The 21389-nt window shown below is 40.2% G+C and overlaps 1 protein-coding gene across 1 annotated transcript in view; it reads left to right on the top strand.

The window, feature by feature from the left end:
* LOC130267183 (A disintegrin and metalloproteinase with thrombospondin motifs 2-like) overlaps positions 1–21389 on the top strand; it is a 761535-nt gene that overhangs the window by 329682 nt on the left and 410464 nt on the right.

The raw sequence follows: 21389 nt of genomic DNA, 5'->3' as shown, positions 1-21389 counted from the left end.
ACTCGTACACCGTAAAGCACACCCTTGAGCTGCAGCGAGCGTCAGAACGGTATCCCCCAACATAGTCTGATTTGCGACGTTTCTACATGTTGGAATTCCACCCTCCATATGTTGGACTGACTCTACGAACAGAGAAAAGCAATCACCGATTTCTTGATGATCCAAGCGAATAAGGGGACTCCCCTGTGTAATTTCAATGTCAACCAGTGGCAGCTCATACGTGACACCTGCTGTTTGCTCAGGCCCTTTGATTATTAGTCAGTCGCCAGGATTACGGGATGAACGACATCATTCCATGGCTCCATTTACTACAACACGTGTTGGAAACGATGGCTGATCAGGGCACTGGAGACGTGGTGCCTACATCTCACGGCCACTTGAGCCCTGTGGAAGAAGAGAGGGACAGTAGAGCACAGGTTAGGTTTTGCGAAATGGGCTGTCTTTATATCCATCTGACAGGAGAGGAGGAGCAGGAGCAGCCAGAGGAGCTAGAGGGTTATGAGGAAGAGGAGACAGAGGACCCAGACACACCATGGCAGTATGCAGTGGAGATGGAGGCAGGGAGTCCCTTCGAGTCAGTTGCACAAATGGCACAATGCATGCACACTTGCTTCCGTAGTGACCGCTAAATTGTCACCATTCGGCAGTGGGATGACTTCTGGCTCTCCACCTTATTGGACTCTCGCTACCGGCACAAAATGGGGCCTTTTTTACACCCACTGAGAGGGAGGACATACTGACCTACTACAGAGACATCCTATGTAGTCAGTTGGCCGATGCCGATCTGTGCCATCATCCATCCTCTCGCAGGTCTGACTTGGGGGGCCCTCTGCGCTCACCTTCCACTGCCATGGCTGCTGGGGAGGGGTGGCAGTAGCAGTATCAGCTCAATCAGCAGCAGCCTAAGTCTACATTCACTGATGAGTAGCTTTCTTCACCCGCATAGTGAAGTAACTAATCAGCAGCAGGTAGGCAGGACCTGAACCAGCAGGTGGTGGCATACCTTGACATGACCCTTCCAACTCACTTTGAAGATCCGCAGGACTTCTGGGCAGCCAAACTTGATTTGTGGCTGCAGCTAGCAGAGTTTGCCCTGGAAAAGCTGTCCTGCCCCGCCAGTAGTGTGCCATCTGAGCGGGTGTGTAGTGTGGCAGGGGCCATAGTAACCCGAATTAGAACTCGTCTGTCCATGAAAAATGTGGAGAGACTGACCTTCGTGAACATGAATCAGGCATGGATCAGCCAGGATTTCCACCCACCAATGCCTGATGCATCAGAGTAGATTGACCATGGTGCCACACCAACACTTCACAACTAATGATAGTGCAAAACATATTTAAGGTGCTGCTCCCCAGTTATAGAAATTCCTCTGCATCAGACCACAAATAAGTATTGAGGATATGCATTAGCTAAAACTTAACTTTTGTTAGATAAAAAAAAAAAAATTGGGTCCATATATTTTATCCTAAGAAAAGGAAAGGTGTGCAAAAATCATCATGTGCCACCTACACCATCAAGTATCGATGTGATGAAAAGACCTCTAAAAGGTGGAATGGAATAACGTATGGTAGATTGTAACCGGTGGGGGTGAAAACTTCCCCTGTAAGGCCCTACTCTTGCATTATTAATTCCCTTCTTGGCAAGTGCTACTCACCCTAGAAAGGGCGGCCCCACACAGGAACCTCTCCCTATTTCTACCCACAAACATTGCCATTTCCCAGGGTTTTTAGGTGGAAATAGTTTCCTGTGTAGGGCCACCCTTTTTAGGGTGAGTAACACTTGCCAAACTGGGAATTAATAGGGCAAGAGTAGGGCCTTACAGTGGAAGTTTTACCCCTACCTGCTACAATGGATAATACGTTTTACCCTTCCACCTTTTCAAAGAAAGTGTTACTAGTCTTAAAAAGGGCGGCCCCACATAGGAACCTCTCCCTATTTCCTCCTAAAAAACCTGGGAAATGGCAGCGTTTGTAGGTGGAAATGGGGAGAGGTTCCTGTGTGGGACCACCCTTTTTAGGGTGAGTAACACTTGCCAAGAAGGGAATTAATAGTGCAAGAGTAGGGCCTTACAGGGGAAGTTTTTAGCCCCACAGGTTACAATGGACCATACTTTGTTCCCTTCCACTTTTTTTAGAGGTCTTTGCATCACATCAATACTTGATGGTGTAGGTGTCAAATGGTGTTTTTTTGCACACCTTTCCTTTTGTTAAATAAAAATACAAATTTTGAGTACATATATTTTATCCTAAGAATATTATTAAAAGTAATGTTTTACGTAATCATATCCTCAATACTTGTGCACACTAACACTTTTACAAAAGGCAGTAGTAAAACAAAAAGTATGTGCAGCTCACAACTATAGTCTCCAAGGTTTATGTGGTTAAATACCGATCCCCACCGGTCAAAATAATTTGAAATAAAAAATAACCACAAGTCAAAAACCCCACCATAAAATATGGTGCATAATGATAAGGATAAATTGTAAACAGAACGTGCTTCAAATTCGCTAAAAGTTTATTCATTGGTGGATGAATAGTAATTAAGAACACCGTTAAAATATTATAACTTTCTCACATATCTGATAATCCAACGACCGATAGTCTGGCAATTCAGCAAAAAGTTGCTCACATGTAATAGTAATAACCTGATAGTCCGGCAACTAATAATCTGACAATCTTATTCAATGTCCATATCAAGATATTGGCCCTCTTTTACTATTGCAAACCCAACATGTTTGTCGGGTTGTGCTCCAGATTCTGTCACATTGCACCAGGAATTCTGTCTGCGCCAGAATTGAAAAACCCTGACTAACTCTCCATTTTGCTAAGAAAACCCGAAAATGGGCGTGGCCACTGGGGGAAAGGGGCGTGGTCTCCAAAAAGGGGAGTGTTCCTGACATTTTCACAAAAAAACCAACATATTTACTAAGGTTTCCACATAAAACCTTACCTGAGGAAGGGTCCTTTTCGGACCAGAAACATGTTTTTTTTAGTGCAATAAAATATATTTTGGACCTGGAAACGTGTCCTACTGCTTTACCAGAGACCAGCGCCCAGGAGAGCTCAACTTTTACATTTGAATTGTTCCTTTACCGGTTCAGCGAAGCTATACCCGAACGAGCTGAGGCTGTAGGCTCCAAACTGCTATATTGATGTCATCTCAGGTGTTGTGCTCTTAGCGCAACATCCTCTGGTAAGTGAGTTTTCACCTACCTCTTGCTATTTATTTCAAACATACTTCACCAGGGGCACGTATCGCTCTTTTTTTCTTGTTTCTTCTTTGGACATAACATGTGGTGGATTTGAGCTGAGGAAAACTCTACAGATCAGAGCATGTGTAAAAAAAATAAAAATAAAAAAAAAGCAAAGTGTAGGGAGAGTGGAAAATGAAGGGAAACCTTAGTAAATACCGTGGAAAATAAATTGTAGGGAATTAATACTCACAAAGGAACCTACACCCCTCTCTTAGTAAACCAGGGCCATTGTAGTGGATATGTCCGATTTAAATGTAAATTAAACACAGTTCAAGTTCAGATACTTCTCACCCGTATACTGCCGCTGGTTCCGTACTGCGACGGACCTGATTTAATTGTCCTTGGCTGTATCCTCTAGTGTTTTTACTTCCTTTATAATAATACTGGGAGATCGCTCAGAAGTACAGTTGATACTGTGCGCCGGTTGTCGGTATTATATTCACTGAATGCCGGCAAATGCGTCCAAGCCGCCACTCTGCCAGGAGTGTAATACTTTTCATGCAGTGTGTCTCATAGTGGGTGACATCAGAGGACTGAAATGGAACCTTTTGGTTCTAATGTGTAAAATTCTTGCTTTCTGCCTTTGACATCTTGATCATATAACTGCCTCCCCTCCAGTCTTTTCTCACCACTAAAAGCCTATAAATTTCAAACTTGATGTTTTTTTTTCTCGAAGTAAAATTTTAGTTTGGCAAACATATAAAAAAACAGTGCTATCAGTACAACATCTTCAGTATCACAACAGTGCTCCACAATTTGCTACAGTTTGCGCTGTATATTCAAATATGCTACTAAAACATTGACAAGCAGTATAGTGGAGTCACGAAGAGAACCAGTCGAATTGCCAGTCTGACAAGGTTCCACAATCAAAGAACGGAAGTGCATAAACATAACAGATGACAAATAGTAAACACAACAGGTCACCCCCTTTAAAGTGCGGAGCGTATAGCTATAGCACCCTGGTATAAGGAGGGAAGGAAGGGAATGAGGTAAGAAAACAATACAGAGCGGAGAAAAGAAATTAAGGAGACATGAAAAAAGGAAAAGAGGAAAGAAGAAGCGATAACAGGCTAAATGAGAAGACACTTACCTCACAAGCAGGACATCCAGCAGGGTCTCCCCGGGTCTCCCGAGTGCAGCAAAAGAAAAGGCTCACGAAGGGGAACAGAGTAATCCCAATTAATTGGCATAAAGGTTCCGAAATTCCGGCGAAGCCACAAAATGTGACCAGTATTATGAAATCTGGTAAATAGGCATTTGGAGTCCGCAGATAATTCCTCCATTCTATAAATGTGCAAAGCCAGGACGAAAGTGTGGGGGGAGTGTTCAATTTCCACAGTCTCGGGATCACAGTCCTAGCAGCTATGAGCAGGAAGTGAAGGAGTTTGGACTAATGTGTCAGAATCGAGGGGGGGAGGAGGGAGAGTAGGATCAGGTCTGGCCTCTTATCGATCCGCATGGACACCAGGTGTGATACGACGTCCATAACTTGTGACCAAAATCGGTCAAGAGTTGGGCAAGTCAGCCAGATATGGGTCATGGTGCCAGTGCCTGATCCACATCTCCAACAGACATCCGGGCATGTCAGGTAGATTCGGGCCAATAAAGCTGGGACCCTGTATCACCTAGTGAGAATTTTACATTTTGTCTCTTGTGCTTTACAGGACATGGACATGCGGTGACACAGGTTTAGAGCGTTATTCCAGTCTACATCAGAAAGGGTGTGGCCCAGTTCCCTTTCCCAGGCAGAGCAACAAGGGAGGGGTTGAGAGGAGAGGTCTGTGAGCAAGAGAGAGGAAACTGTACCTATCATGTGAGAGGGAGGTGAAGAGAAAACACACAAATGTTCAAATGATGGGTCTTTTTTATGAATATTTGAAAAATGTATAGATAATGGATGTTTTAAATCCCCCTTTCTGATATTATTGATGTGTTCAGCCACTCTAACCTTCAATGATCTCTTGGTCCTCCCCACATATTGTTTTCTACAACCGCACTCTAAAATATAGAGTACACCTTTAGTGCTGCTTTTAATGCAATCCTCAATCTGCCACGTTGACTGAGAATATAATTCAAAAATTTTCACGGGACCTGTGGTACACTGACAATTACTACATAATCCACACCGAAAGAAACCTTGATTTTGCAAGAAACCTTGATTTCCATGATTTTGTATTAAATAATGAGTTTAGTGGGGAGCTTTATTGATGGAGCAACTGTAATTCCTAAATTTGGTGCTTTTGTGTAGATTATCGGTGGATGATGTGGTAATAATAATTCAACTATTGTTTTATCCTGTTTTACTACACTCCAATATGTGGTTATGATTTGCTCTACTTTTGTATGTGAATTATTAAAAGGCAAGATTATATTGAAATCGAGTGCAGAGTTTTGTATACTGGTCTCTTGGGGAGTAAAAAATGTTGTCCTATCTAATAATTTTACTTTTCAAATGACTTCTGCAACATAGTATCTGCATAACCTTTCTCTTGAAACTGCCTAGTTAGTGCTCCAGCCTCCTCCAAAATTTTTACGTCCTCCATACATTTCCGTTTTAGCCGGCAGTATTGTCCAGTAGGGACATTTAACAACCAATGTGGCAGATGGCAACTCTCAAAATTAATATAACTGTTCTTAGCTGTTGGTTTTATGAATGTATTACATGTTAAATGATCCTGCTTAGCTCTAATCTCAAGGTCCAAAAAATTTGGTCTACTAATAGTGGATGTGAAACATAAATTATGATTGTTTGTGCCCAAACCTTGAATGAAAGACTGTAAATCAACCAAAGACCCCCTCCAAATACAAATAAAGATGTCATCAATATACCTACACCAGAGCACCAGGTCCCCCCCAAGTCTGGGAATGATGGTGTCTTTTTCCCATGATGCCATAAACAAGTTTGCATAACATGGCAAGAGCATGGTGCCCATGGTGGTACCAGTCTGCTGCAAATAAAAAATCACCCTCAAAGAAAAAATTATTGTGAGTTAAAATGAAGTAGATTGCCTGTTTTATAAAGTCTACCTGCTTTGATTGAATTTAGCCCTCTTCTAAAAATCTCTTGACTGCTTTCAGGCCCAACTCATGGTGTATCACAATATATAAAGAGGACATATCAAGAGGGGCAATGATATGGTATTCGGTCCACGGAAATGTTTCCACCAGGGCTACTACTTGGGTAGTGTCCTTTTAAATATGATTTCGTTTTTTGTACAAATGGTTGCAAAAACCTGTCCACGTACTGGGATAAGTTTGAGGTAAGGGAACCTATCCCAGACTCTATGGGCCTGCCAGGAGGGTCTTTTAAACTTTAATATGTTTTAAGTAGACAGTAGAACACAGTCAACCTACACTGAGTGCTCAAAATAAATTTAGATTTGTTTATAGTGATAATACCCTTCTCCAATGCTGAACTACATAATTGTAACATGTGAAGTTGTGTAGGGAAATTTTTTGTGGCATCCTTTACTAACTTTTTATATGTATTAGTGTCATTCAATTGTATCAAACATTCCTGGTTATAATCTGTAGAATTAAGCAGAACTGCTGCAGGATGGATTGTAATATCCTAATTATTCTGCAATTCCTTCATTGCTATTCTTTCTTGATGACTGATATTGGCCTATGTATATCATGGTGATTTTATCTGACTTAATCCATGCTCCACTAGCCTTTTGAAAGTGGTACTGTCGGGGCCCAGCTAATTTTTTTGAAAAAAATCCAAGACTTTGGTTTGCAGTCAGTTTGAATGAATTCAGACGTCACCATCTGTCGTTCTATGGGTTCGATGTTCAATAAAATATTTCTTCAAACATAGCTTTCGCACAAACTTTTCAATGCCCACAAACACATCAGATTTCTTAAGTGGATAAGTGAGCGCAAATTTTAATTATTTTTCGAGTAATGTTTTTTTTTGCTGTTGTATGAGAATGGTTGCCTAAATTAATAATAGACATTGTTGGTGATTCTAATTTGGCTTCCCTATCTTTGGAGGAGGCTGAGAGAGAATTTCTATTCCTAGTTCTTCTATGTGTGTTCTTTTTCTGGGAGTTATATTTGTGTTTTAATGGATGATGTACCTCTGCCAGAACCACCTGTGTTTTTGGTTTTACACTGTAAACCATATGGGTGTCCTGGTTGAGAGGTGAGTGATTCTGATTGTGGACCTTCTGTGTATAAAATCTAGTTGGAGTATATTGTCCGTAGTACGGTTGATGATTTGATAAGGTCTTCTGTAAGACCTGTGAGGTCTTATATGTAAGACCTGGGAGGCAGTTATATGATCAAGATGTCAAAGGCAGAAAGCAAGAAGATATGTGAATTTGACACATTGACAAAAATTCCAGTTTTAAATTGTTTGGTTTTCTATGACAGGGCTGGCTCAGGACCACCACACGCCGTTAGACATTTATGTGATGGCGTGGGCTGATCCAGACCCAACCCTGTACATTTCTTCTGCATATATGTGTTAAATGTTACATAGTTACATAGTTAGTATGGTTGAAAAAAGACATACGTCCATCAAGTCCAACCAGGGGATTGAAGGTAAGGATGTAAGGGGATAAGGGAAAGGGATGTAGTTTTATAATTCTGCATAAGCATTAATGTTATTTTGTAACAATTTTTTAATTTTTTTTTGTTTTTTAGTTATTGTTTTGATTTTCATTTTATGATTTTTATTTTATTTAGTTTTGTTTTTCTTGTTTTATCTTATTTACTTTTATTTTAAATTTTTTCTTTTATTTTTTATATCTATTGTTTTTATTTTTATTTTATTTATTATATTTGTTTTTCTTTTATTTTTCATTTATCTCTATTTCATTGTAGTAGAATTTATATGCAATATATATATAAATATATATATATATATATATATAATATTTATTTTTGGAAGACATCAGAGGGCTTCAAAGTATAGCAGCAATTTTCCAATTTTTCACAAGATTTTCAAAATCAAAATTTTTCAGGGACCAGTTCAGTTTTGAAGTGGATTTGAAGGACTTTCATATTAGAAATACCCCATATATGACCCCATTATAAAAACTGTACCCCTCAAAGTATTCAAAATGACATTCAAAAGGTTTGTTAACCCTTTAGGTGTTTCACAGGAATAGCAGCAAATTGAAGGAGAAAAAAATCTTCATTTTTTACACTGGCATGTTCTTGTAGACACAGTTACAAGGGGTAAAAGGAGAGAAATGTTCCTAAAATGTGTTACCCAATTTCTCTCAAGTAAGGAAATACCTCATATGTGTATGTCAGGTGTTCAGAAGGGAAGGAGCAACAGTGGGATTTTGGAGAGGGAATTTTTCTGAAATGGTTTTTGGGGGGCATATTTTGGAAACTACACCCCTCAAGGAACGCAACAAGGGGTACAGTGATCCTTAACACCTCACAGGTGTTTGACAACTTTTTGTTAATCAGATGTGTAAATGAAAAAAAAATATTTTTTCCACTAAAATGCAGTTTTCCCCCCCAAATTTTACATTTTTACAAGGGGTAATAGGAGAAAATGACCCCCAAAATTTGTAACCGCATGTCTTCTGGGTATGGAAATACCCAATGTGTGGACGTCAAGTGCTCTGCTGGCGCACTACACTGCTCAGAAGAGGAGGAGCGCCATTGAGCTTTTGGAGACAGAATTTGGTTGGAATAGAAGTCAAGGGCCGTGTGCGTTTACAAAGCCCCTCGTGGTGCCAAAACAGTGGACCCCCCCCCCACGTGACCCCATTTTGGAAACTACATCCCTCACAGAATTTAATAAGGGGTACAGTGAGCATTTACACCCTACTGGCGTTTGACAGATCTTTGGAACAGTGGGCTGTGCAAATGAAAAATTACATTTTCTGGCACTATGGGGGCTTTGTAAATACTTGTAAACAATTTTCTCTTCAAAATCCCAATGGTGCTCCTTCTCTTCCGAGCATTGTAGTGCGCCAGCAAACAGTTTACATCCACATATGGGGTATGTTCTTACAAATTTTGGGGGTCTTTTTCCTATTTTCCCTTGTGAAAATAAAAAATTTAGGGTAACACCAGCATTTTAGTGAAAACATTTTTTTTCATTAACCCCTTAACGACGCAGGACGTATATTTACGTCCTGCGCCGGCTCCCACGATATGAAGCGGGATCGCGGCGCGATCCCGCATCATATCGCGTCGGTCCCGACGCTCCTCAACGGCCGGGACCCGCAGCTAATACCACACATCGCTGATCGTGGCGATGTGCGGTATTAACCCTTTAGAAGCGGCGGTCAAAGCTGACCGCCGCTTCTAAAGTGAAAGTGACCCGGTTGCTCAGTCGGGCTGTTCGGGACCGCCGCGGTGAAATCGCGGCGTCCTGAACAGCTTACAGGACACCGGGAGGGCCCTTACCTGCCTCCTTGGTGTCCGATCGGCGAATGACTGCTCCGTGCCTGAGATCCAGGCAGGAGCAGTCAAGCGCCGATAACACTGATCACAGGCGTGTTAATACACGCCAGTGATCTGTGCAAGAGATCAGTGTGTGCAGTGTTATAGGTCCCTATGGGACCTATAACACTGCAAAAAAAAAGTTTAAAAAAAGTGTTAATAAAGGTCATTTAACCGCTTCCCTAATAAAAGTTTGAATCACCCCCCTTTTCCCATAAAAAAATAAAACAGTGTAAAAAAATAAATAAATAAACATGTGATATCGCCGCATGCGTAAATGTCCGAACTATAAAAATTGATCATTAATTAAACCGCACGGTCAATGGTGTACGCGCAAAAAAATTCCAAAGTGAAAAAAAGCACATTTTTGGTCACTTTTTATACCATTCAAAATTGAATAAAAAGTGATCAAAAAGTCCGGTCAAAACAAAAATCATACTGATAAAAACTTCAGATCACGGCGCAAAAAATGAGTCCTCATACCGCCCTGTACGTGGAAAAGTAAAAAGTTATAGGGGTCAGAAGATGACATTTTTTAATGTATACATTTTCCTGCATGTAGTTATGATTTTTTCCAGAAGTGCGACAAAATCAAACCTATATAAGTAGAGTATCATTTTAACCGTATGGACCTACAGAATAATAAGGTGTAATTTTTACCAAAATATGCACTGCGTAGAAACGGAAGCCCCCAAAAGTTACAAAATGGCGTTTATTCTTCGATTTTGTCGCACAATGATTTTTTTTTCCCGTTTCGCCGGACTAAATTAGGGATTGCATAGGGGTGGAAATAGGGGTCTTCTATGCCAGTGATTCCCAAACAGGGTGCCTCCACCTGTTGCTGAACTCCCAGCATGACTGGACAGTCAGTGGCTGTGGAAGTTGTTGTTTTGCAACAGCTGGAGGCTCCGTTTTGGAAACACTGCCGTACAATAAAATTTTTATTTTTATTGGGGGGGGGGGGACAGTGTAAGGGGATGTATATGTAGTGTTTTACCCTTTATTATGTGTTAGTGTAGTGTTTTTAGGGTACATTCGCATTGGCAGAGGTTTACAGTGAGCTTCCCGCTAAAAATTTTCGCCGCAGCTCATACTTAAAGCAGGAAACTTACTGTAAACCTGCCTGTGTGAATGTACCCTGTACGTTCACATGGGGGGGGGGGGGGGGGGGGCAAACCTCCAGCTGTTTCAAAACTACAACTCCCAGCATGTACTGACAGACCGTGCATGCTGGGAGTTGTGCTTTTGCAACAGCTGGACACACACTGGTTGGAAAACCTTCAGTTAGGTCTTGCTACCTAACTCAATATTTTCCAACCAGTGTGCCTATAGCTGTTGCAAAACTACAACTCCCAGCATTTACTGATGCTGGGAGATGTAGTTATGCAGCAGCTGGGGGTATGCAACTACAACTCCCAGCATGCTAAGACAGCTGTTTGGACATGCTGGGATTTGCAGTTTTGCAACATCTGGAGGGCTACAGTTAGAGAACTATGCACAGTGATCTCCAAACTGTGGACCTCCAGATGTTGCAAAACTACAAATCCCAGAATGCCCGGACAGCAAACAGCTGTGTTGGCATGCTAGGAGTTGTAGTCTTGCAAGATCTAGAGTGCTACAGTATAGAGATCACTGTGCAGTGGTCTCTAAACTGTAGATCTCCAGCTGTTGCAAAACTGCAAATCCCAGCATGCCCACACAGCTGTCTGGGCATGCTGGGAGTTGTAGTTTTGCAACATCTGGAGGGCTACAGTGTAGAGACCACTGTATAGTGGTCTAAAACTGTGGCCCTCCAGATGTTGCCAGGTCACTCGTCGACTTCCGTAGGATCCAGGGAGCCGTCCCCTTCTGGCACACGACATACCGCCCGCGCCGATCACCGCAGTCGATCGCGTCCCGCAGCCTCTACGGATGGGTAAGTGGACTACGGCGCCCGGTCCCCTTTGGTTTCCCCGCCCTGCCCCGCCTATTGTGGGTGGGCAGAACGGGGAAAACGAAAGTTAACCGCCGCCCCCGATCTGCTATTGGTCGTCGCTTTTGACGACCAATAGCATGGATAGGAGGGGTGGCACCCCTGCCACCTCACTCCTATCCCTTCAAGTGGATCGTAGGTGTCTTGGACAACCACGATCCCCCTTATGTTCCGGGTCACCGGGTCACGGCTGGGACCGAAATTCCCACGGACGTACATATGCGTCCTGGGTCCTTAAGACCCAGGGTGTCAGGACGTATCGGTATGCCCGGGGTCCTGAACAGGTTAAACGATATACAAGCAGAAGAATTAAAATATGACATTGATTATATTGATTATTGATATTGTTATTGATTCTTTTTAATCTTCTAAACTGTGAATATGGAATATTATCTTTCACATATGATGGGTGTGAACTTTCATAATTTAGCAATGAATTCCTGGCTATATTTTTTTGTATGACCAGTAGTTTTTAACCCCTTAAGGACCAGGCCAATTTTCACTGTAGGACCAGAGCTTTTTTTGCACATCTGACCACTGTCACTTTAAGAATTAATATCTCTAAAACGCTTTTACCGAATATTCTGAGATGTTTTTTCGTGACATATTCTCCTTTATTTTGGTGGTAAATTTTCGTCGTTACTTGCATCCTTTTTTGGTGAAAAACCACAAAATTTCATGAAAATGTTGAAAATTTTGCATTTTTCTAACTTTGAAGCTCTCTGCTTGTAAGGAAAATGGATATTCCACATAAATTTTATTTTTATTCACAAATACAATGTCTTTTTTTATGTTGGCATCATAAAATGGACATATTTTTACTTTTTGAAAAAATTAGAGGGCTTCAAAGTAGAGCAGCAACTTTCAAAAATTGCAAAATCTGAAGGGACAGATGTTACAGAACTACAACTCCCAGCATGCCTGGGCAGTCTAGGCATGCTGAGAGTTGTAGTTTGGCAACATCTGGAGGGCTACAGTTTGGGCACCACTGTAACAGTGGTCCCCAAACTGTGACCATCCAGATGTTGTAAAAACTAAAACTCCCAGCATGCCCAGACAGCCTTTGGCTGTCTGGGCATGCTGGGAGTTGCAGTTTGGCCTTCCTAGTGGTTGCCACAGTAAAGATCACTTTACTTTCACTTTCATTCCCCCCATGTCTCTTCCCTACCTGACCCAGGATCCAGCAGTCTCCAGCGACGGTCAGGGATGTCCAGGCATCTTCTCCTCCAGGTACCGACATCTTCTCCCCATGTTCCCCTCGACATCCAGGGGTGGGCAGAACGGGGGTTGCCGTGGCAACCCACTGTCCTGCTCTGCCATTGGTCAGAATCACTTCTGACCAATGGCGGGGATAGGAGGAGATTGCATCACTGCGACCTCACTCCTACCCTGCAAGATGATCTGTGCTGTCACTGACCGGTCAGATCATCACTATTTTCCGGGTGATCGGGTCACCAGAGACCCGATTAGCCCGGAATAGCAGAAAATCGCATGTCTGAATTGACATGCGATTTTCTGCGATCGCAGACGTCCGGTTTCGCAACCCGCCCGGCGGGATGCAAAATTCGCCAGGACGTATGAGTACGTGCCTGGTCCTTAAGACCCAGGGCGCAGGGACGTACTCATACGTGCCTGGTTTTTAAGGGGTTAAAGTTAATTTGTCTATGCTAAGCGTAACATCAAAAAAAAATCTAGAGATTTTCCACCATATTCATGTGTGAATAACATATTTATATAATTATCATTTAAGTATATTACAAAATCTTCAAAATCTTTTTGACAGATCAGTTTATCGACAAATCAGAGGCTGTGCTATGGGGATGCGCTTCACCCTAAGTTACGCTAATTTATTCATAGGGTCTTTCGAAGCCGCCCACATAGCACAGTCTCTAATCTGTTCCCCTTATATTTTATCTTTTCGTCGCTATATAGACAACCTGTTTATTTTATAGACCGGCTCTGAATCACAGGCTCATGATTTCGTCACCCATCTCAATTCTAATAAATGGGGTTTACAATTCACTCTTAATTTTTCCACTGACAGCATTCATTTCTTACACCTGGAGATTTTAAATAGAGCGGGTCACATTCACACTAAAACCCACTATAAATCTGTTGATGTAAACAGTTTCTTATAATATAACAGTACACATTATCCCATTTGGCTTAAAGGTGTCCCATATGGACAGTATCTTAGGATACGTAAAAACTGCACCACAGATTCAGATTTTTTTTTATCAAGCTACTCTCCTCAAAGATTGTTTTCTCTCCAAGGGTTATCACTCAAGCATTCCATAAAGTAAAATATAAAAAACAATCACATTTAGTGAATACAGTAAAGAATAATGGAACAGAAATACATTCAGAAAGAGAAAAAGAAAGGGATAAAAACAGAAAACATACAGACAATTCATTTAAGTACAATTTTATTACCAACTATAATAGAGCATCAAAAGAGATCCAAAATACTTTGACGACATTGGCACATTATCTTGAATGATCCCATTTTGAAAGACTTAGTTCCCAATATACCTGGTATAACATGCAGAAGGGCAAAAAATCTACAGAACATGATCGCTCCAAACAGACTAAACAATATCAATGTTACCAATTCACCTCCGTTTTCTCCATTAAAAGGTTGTTCACCTTGTAACAAAAGTCGCTGTTTCTGTTGCAGCATGATCAGAAATTTTTCCAATAAATTTACCTCTCATCATACCAAAAAACTTTTGCTATTAACCAATCGTTAAATTGCAATACAGTTTGCCATCTATCTGTTATCCTGCAGTTGTCACCTACAATATGTGGGGCACACTATTCAAACCGTACGCTCCCGTATGTCAAAACATAGATCGAACATCAAAAATAACTTTATATTACATAGTGTCTCTCAGCACTTTTCCATTATCCATAAAAATGATATATCTTCTTTACGTTTGATTATTCTTGAAACTGAATATCTGATAATAGACCTAATCTGTTTCAGTGTTTAATTAATCGCAAATCTTTTTGGATATTCAAATTATCCACATTAGTACCACATGGTCTTAATGAGATCATCGAAAATGTTCGATAACTAGTCGCAGGCCATTCATACTGGTACTGCATAGTCTACATGGTTTGCACAATAGGAATAAATTTACTTTAAATTTTTGATCACATCACCATGCACAATAGGAATAATTTTACCTTAAATTTTTGATCGCATTACCATAACCCTCTGTTCCATATATACATTTTTTATATGCTCTACATATGCCATAACCATAACTCTCTGTGCGTATATACATTTTTCATGCTCTGCAGATGCATCTACAGTTGCAATATGACCAGCGCAATTTCTCGATTATTGCTGACATTTTCTTTACTTTTCACTTTTGCTAAACTTTACTCCCTACAGTCAGGTACTGGATCAAATATAGGTACATATCACTTAAATTTTCATCCTATATTTACACCCTTTATTATCTAATTCATTTCTTTTATTTCCCTCCCTTTTATTTTTTTTTTCATTATTTCCACTATTTACCTGTTTTACATATTTTTCAATTTTTACATCTGCTTGATCAGCATGGGGTGTATACCGTATATACTCTAGTATAAGCCGAGTTTTTCAGCATGATTTTTTGTCCTGAAAACGCCCCCCTCGCCTTATACTCGAGTGAGTATACATTGAGATAATACAGAGCAGGACCGCCGGGCTCATGACAAGCCCGGCGGTGGGGGGAGCAGAAGAGGGGGCCGCAGAAGCTGTTACTTACTTTCTCAGCAGCTCCACGAGACCCGCGGCTGGCAGAGCATTGTCATGGGTTTCCATGGCAACCCGGTGGTGGGGGGTGCAGAAGGGGGGGGCAGCAGAAGCTGTTAACTTACTTTCCCAGCAGCTCCCTGCAGCTCCACTGTGTAACTCTCGCGAGACCCAGAGCTGTGCCATGGGTTTCCATGGCAACGCTCAACGCGCTCACAGTGGAGTTGAAGAGAGCTGCTGGGAAGCTACTGTAAAAACAGCTTCTCCCAGTGCTCAGCCCATGCCTCTGGACCACCAGGGGATGACGGCTCCCCCCTCCCTGGCCAAGTAACAAGCAGGAAGGGGGAAGTAAAACACAAATACCCCTTTACGCAAAATCAGGTACATGTACCTGATGATTAGCGGTGACTTCCCGCAACATCAGGTACATGTACCTGATGGAAATAAACTGTCACAGCGCCGCCGGGCGCTTTGACAGTTTAATGAAACTTGCTATGCTACACAGCAACACCTCCCTGAAGCCGGCCAGGGACCATTCGCAGCGGTCCCTGTCTGGCGATCGCTGCTATTGGTCCGTTAATACAGACGGGTTAATAGCAGTGATAGTGCGGGGGTCTCCTCCTTCCCCCTCTCCTCTCATCGCTTCACTCAGTGAAGCGATCGGTGATGAGGGGGGCCCGGTTGGGGGAGGCCTCCCGCAGCACTCAGGATCAGGAGGGAGCTCCCTCTGTCACAATCGGCGCTCTGCAAAGGGAAAGCAGAGCACTGATGGTTGCCATGGCAACCGGAAGGCTGACAGTGGCCTCCGTTGCCATGGCAACATGAGTGATCAGTGCCTACCTAAGGTAGGGACTGATCTTTGCTATGCCTGTCAGTACTGACAGACATAGGCAAAATTCAATCGAGTACAGATGTGTACTCCATTGAATTGTGTGTATAACAGTAAAAAAAAGTAAAATGTGAAAAAAGTGAAAAAGAAATAAAGTGCAAAAAAATTTGAAAATAAAAAAGGTGAAAAATAAAATAAAAAAATTTGAAAAGAATAAAATAAATAATATACCGTATGTGTGTGTGTGTGTGTGTGTGTATATATATATATATATATAAACGTCAACATGTCCCGCAAAAAAAGAGTCCTCTCACAATTGCGTACATGAAAAAATAAAAAAAGTTATGGCGACTTACAAGCGTAATTTTTTTTACAAAAATAGTTTTTATGCTATAAATGAACTAAAATATTTAAAAAAGTATAGAAATTTGGTATCGCCGTAACCATATCAACCTGCAGAGTAAAGTTAACATGATATTTATACCGCATGACGAACGACCTAAAAGTTTTTTTTAATGAGAAAAAAAGAACTGCAGAATAGATTTTATTTTTTTATGTAAACCACCTCATAAAAATGTAAATAAAAAACGATCAGCGTGTCACATGTACCCCATAATGGTACCAATGAAAGCGTCAACTTGTCTCCCAAAAATATTTTTGCACCCCAAATATTTTTGCTTCTTCCCTCTGAAATATTATCATATCAAACTCTCCAAACCCTGAATTATTGTCTGCTTCCTTGGTGATCCAGCAGGTTTTGGGTACAGTATATTTTGAGAATTCAATCGCTATGGTATGGCATTCTTTTTCAAAGTCGTTTTTTTTTTTTTTTTTTTTACCTGTTAGAATTGATCCCAATACTTCCAATCCTGGACCAAAACAAAAACGTAGGTCCTGCGAAGCTGGTTTCAAACTTAAGGTTGTGTCAAGAGCAGAAGAAAGCAATAACAGTATTGCAAGTAGGGAATATTGTGTTGACGAAAAACAAGTGAGGGAGTGGTGGAAAATGAAAGAGGAATTGGAAAAGCTTCCAAAGGCAAAAAAAAGCTCGACGTGGTTTAACAACTTCATATGGGACTCTAGAGACTGAATTGCATAAATGGGTTATGGAGTGTCGTCAAAATGGTTACTGCGTAACGCGAATGGGAATTCTCTTACGTGCCCTTCAAATGGCTAAAGAGGACAAATTAAAAGCACCAGGCATTGAAAATTTTGTTGCGTCAGCAGGATGGTGTACCCGCTTCATGAATAGGTTTGCCCTATTTTTGCGGCAAAGAACAAAGATTTCACAGAAGTTGCCAAAAGACCTTGATGAAAAACTGATGTCATTCCATTCATTCATCATAAAACAAAGAAGGATCCATAACTATGACCTGGGAGGTATTGGAAATATGGATGAAACACCTATGACTTTTGATCTTCCAAGCAACAGAGCCATGGCAAATTTGGGGGACAAAACTATTTTACTCAGAACCACAGGAAATGAAAAAAAACATTTCACAGTTGTTCTCTCATGTTTGACTAAGGGTACATTCCCACATGGCGTATTTTGCTGCCTATTTTCCTACCCATTGACTTCAACATTGAAAATAAAATACGCAGCATCAAATACGCAGCAAATATGCCGTTTGGGAACGTACCCTTATGGAACTAATCTGCGGCCTGTCATTATTTTTTAAAGAAAGACCTTGCCTAAAAAGGTCAAATTCCCACCACGAATTACAGTGCACGCGCATATTAAAGGCTGGATGGATGAAGACGGAACAAAAAATGGCTGGAAGAAATTTGGAACGGACGACCAGGAGCAGTTTGGGATATGTTCAGAGCCCACACATTTGATATAAAAAAAATTGGCAAAGTCTTCTCAAGTTACTTTGGCAGTTATTCCAGGTGGGCTTACATCTGTATTGCAGCCCCTAGATGTGTGTTTAAATAAACCTTTCAAAGACCGTCTGCGAAAGATGTGGCATGAATGGATGTCATCTGGTCAAGCCCGACTGACAAAAGTTGGAAATCTGATGAAGCCCGACATAGAATTGGCAGCAAGGTGCTTTCGTGATGCATGCGAAGATATTCCAGAGGACATGGTGAAACATGCCTTCAAGAAATGTGGCATTAGTAATGCTATGGATGGCAGTGAAGACAGCGCTTTGTATGACAACGACAGCAATGATGGTGATGACTGCGAAATCAGTGATGCTGACAATGTCTATGCTGGTAACCTCACACCAGCTTTAGCTGAAGCTCTGTTTGGACATCCAGATGACGAGGAGGAATCCAGTTTTGAAGGATTTTAACTCTTGTGTTTTCGCTTGGTTGCTGATTGAGGTTTTTGTACTTTTAAAGTTTTTGTTGACCCTCTTTTCCACTTACATAGCTAGTTTACTGTTTTTCTTTGAAATAAATATTTTAAAAACATTTAAACTACTGATGTCTCAATTAATGTAATTTTATTGGTATCAATTTTTATTTTGAAATTTACCTGTAGCTGCTGCATTTCCCACCCTAGGCTTATACTTGAGTCAATACCTTTTCCCAGGTTTTTGTGGTAAAATTAGGTGCCTCGGCTTATATTCGGGTCGGCTTATACTCGAGTATATACGGTATGTAATTTTTTTCTGTTTATGTGTATAATCTCTCTGTATTTTATTAATCCTATTGTCTTTGATTTTTCCTACGCTATGGATGCACTTCTTGTGTATGTTATATTGACTATATTGTTATAGATTTGCATGTTTTTGCATATATGCATGCACGCCTAATTCCACACGTGTGCATGCATGTATGCATTTCACTCTTGAGTAAATACAATTCATTACTTTTTGTAATTTTTTTTATTCGTCCTTATATGTTTTTGAAACATGTTTTTGATATATTTCTCCTGTAATTGTTATATCACATTCCTTATTCCAAATGTTCCCTCTCCCCTCCTTATACTGATGTAACAAAAAACCACTCCTATAAAATACCTATTCCCTGTCATGCCTGATGAAGCTGCTTTCCCGCAGTGAAATGCGTTGCATCTTGGGAAATAAACTACCTCGATGTTATCTGCTCTCCATTCCTTTTGTATCCTGTGCCACGTGGAGCCTGCGTTCTCCTTGAAGCCAGACCGATGGAATACCCTGCTTTTTAAAAGGCTTTGTTTAATTATCGATTCTGGATAACTTCTTTCTTTTAAACAATATTTTAATTCTTCTGCTTGTATATGATATTGATTATCGTTGTTATTGATTCTTTTTAATCTTATAAACTGTGAATATGGAATATTATCTTTCACATATGACTGGTGTGAACTTTGATAATGTAGCAATGAATTCCTGGCCATATTTTTTCTATAACCAGTAGTTTTTAAAGTTAATTTGTCTATGCTAAGGGTAACGTAAAAAAAAAATCGAGATTTTCCACCATATTCATGTGTGAATAACATATTCATATAATTATCGTTTACCGTAAGTATCTTACAAAATCTTCAAAATCTTTTTTCATACTGTCCCAAATAATGACGTCCTCCACATATCTCAGGAACCCCTTCACAAATTGGGTGACTATCAGGTTATTACTACTATATGTGAGAAACTTTTTTGCTGAAATGCCAGACTATAAATTGTCAGATTAAGAGATATGTGAGAAAATTCTAATATTTTTACGGTGTTGTTATTTACTATTCATCCACCACTAGGGCCCAGTGGTAGGATGTACCAACAGTGCTTTTTGCATGTGTGTATTTTATTTAATATGAATAAACTATTAGTGAATTTGAAGCACGTTCTGTTTACAATTTATCCTTATCATTATGCACCATATTTTATGGTGGGGTCTTTGAGGTGTGGTTATTTTTTATTTTTCTTCTGCCTACCTGCCTCAGCTACTATTCTGATCCTGCCACCCGCCTGATGCTACACATCTGATGCAAAGTTCTCCTTTTTTTCACCCACCTTCGTCACCTTGTCAGGGTTAATCACTCATTTATGAACTAGTAATTAATTATGGTCAACAAAAATATTAAATATTTTATGATTATTTTGAATTGCCAAAAATATACAAACAATGCAATTCACCATATCTGGGTCCAATTATTTTCCCAGATATGAGTAGTGGTAGAAGTAACTTTTGCAATATAATAAAATAATAACACAGTTATCATAAAAATATGTACATTTATTGGTTACAATTGATTAACATTAAAGAGGAATAAATACAGACCATAATATAAATGAAATGATATAAAGAATATCAATGACGTCATGTCAGATATAAACCAATGATATATTAGTAAGTTATTCAATAATATTAAGTAGGTTAGTTCAGATATCAATATATTACTTTGTGTAGAGATCATTACATTACATGATATCTAATGTGCATTTTACATGTATAAAATGGGAGTAAACCCTGCCCAGTTTTTTTTTTTTTTGCTATCATTTTTATTGGTATTTTAATAGATTAATAATTGACATCCTGAATATATAAATTGTAATCATAATTATCAAATACAACGTATATATATAGACATCCCTAAAAAACACAGGTGAAAAAAAAAAACCCTGCCCAGTTATAACCACAACTATCTCTGGTAAGATACAATACTAAATATCTATCTAATTTATTAAGTTTTCTCGTGGGAATTTATTATATCATGTGGAGGAGCAGAGGAAAATCTCATCAGACTATGCTAATATGCAATATGATTGATCCCCATAAGATGTGCCCCGTTCATCTGCAGTAGAAGAGGGTGTGGCTTATAAACTACTATTACCATCTCATAATTGAGGTTAAATATAAGCCAGGTCTGCTCCTATACATAACATAATTCTGTCCACATTAAAAGGAGGTAACTTAATCAAATAAGAAACCTGTGTATCTTACCGAGAGTACTTCTGGATGAAAGAAAGATGGCTGCCCCGGGTCCATGGGAACGCCTGTAGTCATAACTGGTTGTCATAGAAGAAATTACTTATGGACTAAAGTTTTTCTCCCTGGCTCTTCATGGCTCCGCCCCTTCAGGAAGCTTCTAGGAACTTCAGTAGTGAGGATCTGTAATGAGGATGGGGTCCCCCTTTCATCATTTAACCCCTTCCCTAATAAAAGTTTGAATCACCCCCCTTTTCCCATTTAAAAAAAGGTGTAAATAAAAATAAACATATGTGGTATTGCCGCGTGCGTAAATGTC

Source organism: Hyla sarda, chromosome 4 (genome assembly GCF_029499605.1).
Source record: "Hyla sarda isolate aHylSar1 chromosome 4, aHylSar1.hap1, whole genome shotgun sequence".
NCBI lineage: Eukaryota > Metazoa > Chordata > Amphibia > Anura > Hylidae > Hyla > Hyla sarda.
The sequence above is the reverse complement of the archived record's forward strand: the minus strand, read 5'-3'. Positions and strand labels throughout refer to the sequence as shown.